The sequence below is a fragment of the Sinocyclocheilus anshuiensis genome, unplaced genomic scaffold (assembly GCF_001515605.1).
Source record: "Sinocyclocheilus anshuiensis isolate Anshui unplaced genomic scaffold, SAMN03320099.WGS_v1.1 scaffold3072, whole genome shotgun sequence".
NCBI classification, from domain to species: Eukaryota; Metazoa; Chordata; class Actinopteri; order Cypriniformes; family Cyprinidae; genus Sinocyclocheilus; species Sinocyclocheilus anshuiensis.
The window spans coordinates 25,003-30,540 of NW_015549730.1; positions in this window are offsets into that span (position 1 = coordinate 25,003).

Genomic DNA, 5,538 nt, shown 5'->3' on the forward strand with positions numbered 1-5,538 from the left:
AGCCACATTTTAGCTAATAATGAACTAAATAAACCATAAATATACATTATCTGGGCCACACTAAGCCTTAAGTGAGTTATGCATCAACGATTGTAAAGAGAAATTTAAAAATGTCCTCCATAAATGTTCAAATAAGTTCCAGAAATGTGTCCTACTTGATAAAATCATTCCGACCCAAGTTTCGCACAAGCAGCAATTAAAATGTCACAGATAAATATTCAAAGACACATCCCAATACTTTAAAAACTGTTCTTCACAAGTTTGAACTTAAATGCTTCTCACGCAGACTCTACCTACACAGTAAGTATGTGAGTGTCATAGCTACGCTGTGTTAAAGAGCGCACAACGAAGATTAAAGGTTATATATATCATAAGTCTTTAATCCAACAGGGGTAAATCCAAACACAATGTAGCACAGCAACATTTAAGACATGTAGACACACTCAGAGTGAACATACAGGAACTTAAGTACTCAGACCAAACAAGGATAATTAACTAGGCACATCTGAATAGAATAATGCAATCAACACAACAAGGGAAACGGTGCAAAAGGAAAACAAAGTCCAAATTAACAGAAACCATGAGAGTAAAGCCTGTGTTATACTTTCCGCATGAGCAATCAATGTTTATTGTTCAAGCCAATCTACTACGCATGTATGGAAGACATCCGCGGAGCGGACCATCAGCGTATGCTTTCAGAAGTATAAATACAAGTAGTCCGCATCCGCGCTGTCCGTGTACGCGGACTACTTGTATCTATACTTCCGAAAGCATACACTGATGGTCCGCTCCGCGGACGTGTTCCATACATGCGTAGTAGATCGGCTTGAACAATAAACAAACATGTGAACAAAGAATTGCCCAGAGTTATTGCACATCTGGCTGTCTTTATATTGTTTTTTCGACGGATTGTACAGGTTCGAGTAGCAACTGCGCATGCGCAGTAGCCTACTGACCTCCGCGCTTGTACTTGTCTGCACGGTCACAAAAAATGGGAGGCACGCGGATGTCCGCGCGGAGCCTCCGTGCACACTCTCCGATGACGATTTTTATGATACCATAGCGGACTCGCGGATGCGGAAAGTATAACACCGGCTTAAAAGCTACAGGACATTTCTCACAAGCAAGGTAACAGCGGCGCTGTTCTTGAAGAAAATTAACTCAAAGTTTCACTATTAGAAGAGACGCTGCCCGAGGCCCTAGGCAAGTGCCCGCTCTGCCGTAGCACTGACCCTGCCTATAAGCAATCACGATTGTCCCTTGATTCCTTTCCTGTTTGATACTGTGGAGCTGCTTTGACACAGTCTGTATTTTATAAAGCGCTATATAAATAAAGGTGACTTGACTTGACAATGAACATCATCCCTTCAGTGCTTGGCCAGGTAAATGTGATCATAAGAACACTAGCTGTGTATGCTAATATAGTGCGTGTACACTTCAGAAAGTGTATATTTAATACCGAGTGCTTTACTACTGACTGACTGACGTCAAAAAGCAAATGAGGGGAATATCGGCACATAATAGTTCCTACTTTGAGGCCATTATAATCCTAGCAGTAACAGTCAACAGCAAGATACGTAGATAAATACACAAATATGGAGGAAGTAACATGTAAAAAGGTTGTTGTTGTTTTTTTTTTTTTGTTTTTTTTAAGAAATACACAAATAATGTGTAAGGCTCCACACTATGTATCTTTGTACTTTCAGGTATGCATCTTTTACTATTTATTGTTGAGATAAAGTATGATTATGATTAAACAAACTCCTGGTTTCTTGTGTTTCTTGCATTTCACATCACTTCACCATTGATTGGCTGATGGCACAAAATACAGTCTCAAACCTTCATTGACTGCTCTAGTATGGAGAAGAAATTCTGTGCAAGTTAATGGGACATGAAACATTCTTCAAAATATCATCTTTTGTGTTCTGCAGAATAAATTAAATCATACAGGCTTGGATCATACTGATTATCTGCTATGTTAACTTATGTTTAAAGGCATTTTAGCACCCTTATTACAGTATACAGTATATGCAGCTTCAGTGCTGTATTTACACTATAAAACTGCATAAATCAATGTGATCATGAGTCTTAGTATGACAGTTTCATTATATTTTCTTAACCTAATCTCTCTCTCTTTTTTCCCCCGTGGCCACGAGTTTAATGCGTAAACAAACCTAATTCAAACCTAAGTATCAAAAAAAGATAAAACATTTTTATTAACATTAAACATTTAATTTAATATTTGTATATTATTATTATTATTACATTAACTTATTAGGGCTATATTTTTATATTTATTGTTATATATGCTTATTTCCCCTTTCAATTTGTGTATCACTTTACCTAGTTAACGTTTTGTATAATTATGCTAGTATTTGCTAGCCTACCATATATTTTGTAAATAAATACCTGACAATCATGCCAATAAAGTTTTGACTTATTGTATTTATGCCCATGTGTGATGATAAATGAGCGTGTTGTGTTTTCATTTACAAATGAAACTACGTGAATGATTAATTCCTCAACGAAACACTATAGTATTAATAATTATGGTCTATTTATTAGCCAAAATAAAATTAAATATATGTTAAATTTAAACTGCATTCCAGCAAAAATTCCAGTCAGCATAATCAAAGCTTTATTGACGTGTCAAGCATTTACAGTAGGCTAATAATAATAATATAAAAATATTACGGGAAAAAAGATGATCAGTTAATGGGCTTACAAGACTGTATAGGATGGATAAAAATGTTTTCTTGTAGGCCTATTTTATATTATGCACTTTATGTAACATTTATTCATGATAAACTTCATTTGAATGCTGACTATTCACGTAATACAGCCCGGTAGCCAAGGCCTATGGTTAATAATTTAATAATGTAATAATTTATATAATAAATAATATAATAATTTCTTAATTCAAAATAATATATTAATAAATCAATCTCTGATAATCCTGGGTTGCTATGGTCAGGCAGGTTTGTTTACGCATTAAACAAGAGAAATGGATGTAATTCCCACAACATAGCATCTCGAGGCCACGACATAAGGATGTCCTTACATCAACAAAATGATCTCGTGGCCACGACATAATATCTCACGTTCCCACGAGTTAATATGACGTTCCCTCAAATGAATATCTCGTGGCCACGACATATTATCACGTTCCCACGAGTTAATTATGTCGTGGCCATGACGAAACGAAGTGAACCGAACATGTCACCTTACGGGCACCATACTTTTCTTTTCTTTTCTTTTCTTTTCTTTTCATGTATTCATTGTTGGTCATTACACTGTGTGCAGCTCTACAAATTCAGAAAATAATTTCTTAAATATTGTGTTTAGTTTGGGACGCGAAAAATGCTGTTGATCACTGACATGATCAAAGATGAAAGAAAACGGAAAACAAATGATAAGAGAAAGAAATGCAAATGCTAAGCCGCTGTGGAAATATAATACTCCACAGTATAGAACAGGGGTGACAAACTCAGTTGCAAAACGGTGCCCTGCAGAGTTTCGATTCAACCCTAATTAAACACACCTGATTCAACTAATCAAGTCCTTCAGGCTTATTTGAAAACTACCTGGGATGTGTTTTGGATCAGGGTTGGAACAAAACTATGCAGGGCTCTGGCCCTCCAGTTCTATACCAACACAGAGTAAAATGTGGACATGTGAGAACGAGGAAGAACAATGTAAAGGGCTTTTGTTTAGAGTAATATACAAATAAAGTGACGTGCTGAATAATGGATGAGAGCAGATATAATAATCAAATAGTTTGAAGCTGCAGACAGAAACATCAGACTCAGGACAGAAACACACGACCTCTAAAGTAAGAACAACTCACATCTTCATTCTTTAACTAGAATTAGACTTTTGAGATATTAATATTGTCTAAATGATTGTGAGTTGTGTTCTGCTGCTAAAATGTTTTTTTTTTTTTTTACTTATTACAATGTGTTTTACTCTCTTATTCTTCCTCAGAAATGGAGCAAGCTCTATATTTCATTCTTCTTCTCATTGGTGAGTGTTTGTGGTTTTATTCATGGTTTATAGTTTAATTAGGTCTGTTATGAAAAGCATTAAAGCAAAGCCTCTCTTTCACAGCTCTCTGCTCCGTATCTGAATGCGTTCAGCGTCAGTATCACTTTATAAATGAGAGGAAGACCTGGACTGAAGCTCAGAGATACTGCAGAGAGAATTACACAGATCTGGCCACCGTTGACAACATGAACGACATGAACGAGCTGAACAAGAGTGTGAATGGTGGAGGTGTTCAGTTTGTCTGGATTGGGCTGCAGGGGACAGGTCGCAATAAATGGCAGTGGTCTTCAGGGGAACCTGCACTTTATCTGAACTGGGCTACTGGACAACCAGATAGCAGTTATTGTGTTATGATGAGAAATGGACAATGGCATGATTTTCAATGTAGAGTTGCCCAGCATTTTATCTGCAAGAAGAGTAAGTACAAACACCTAATGTATGTAGCCCAGGGGTTTTCAACCAGGGGCCTGAGATAACCTTTTAATTCAGAGGCAAACACTCGAGTAATTATGAATACGAGCTAGCAAATCTTTAGCCATCCACTAAGTCTGCTTAGTCCCACTGCTGATCATTCGACAGAGAAGAGTTGTGGCGTGTATCTAGTACTAGTAATAATTATAGTACTAGTAATAATACTAGTACTAATAATAATACTTTTTTTGTGGCAGCTATATCTGACAAACCTATTGTTAACTAAAAGTAAACAGAAAGAGAAAGATCAGATTATAATCTACCAGCTCTAGATTTATATTATCTCATAATAATATTCATAATCATAACAATGTAGCGGCACAATGAAAACAAAGTAAAACCGCTAAGGAGCTGAGTGAGGAAATGACTTCTGTGACACATTTAATCATACTTGATATCTTTAATTTTTTATTTTTTTTTGTAATCCACTGAAAACATTTCTGGCAAGTTCTGATGATTCTTTAAACATTAAACTAATTTGGACATTAATGTAAATATTTTTTTTTATGATTCATTATTATCACTATTATTATTACTGCTGATAAAGAAGAAGGTGGTAGAAGCAGTAGTATTGTTAATATTGTTATTATTGTTGACATAATTATGGAAATCCTATTATATACCCTTAAGTACAGTATAGTTTGCATGTTTTGTGATCACTATTATTTTACTACCAGAGTACATCCCCCTACCTCTCTTTTTCTCATTTATTGATTAAGTTCTTACGATTCTTTTGATCAAGTTTAAAATCATTTGGACATTCATGTAAATATTATTTATTTTACTCACACACGCACACATTTTTTTTCTCTCTTCTTGTTCAAACACTCTGCTTTACACATGTATTTAGATTCATGCAAGTGATATACACATACACAACCTCACACCCACACTCTTGTTTGTTTTTTGTGATGTTTGGTTTGTATTTATGGTGTTGTCTTCCTGTATTTTGTTTTATTATGACTTGTCCAAGAAACAAATTTAAGAAGAACATAAAAAAAAAAAAAAAAAAAAAACGCGGGG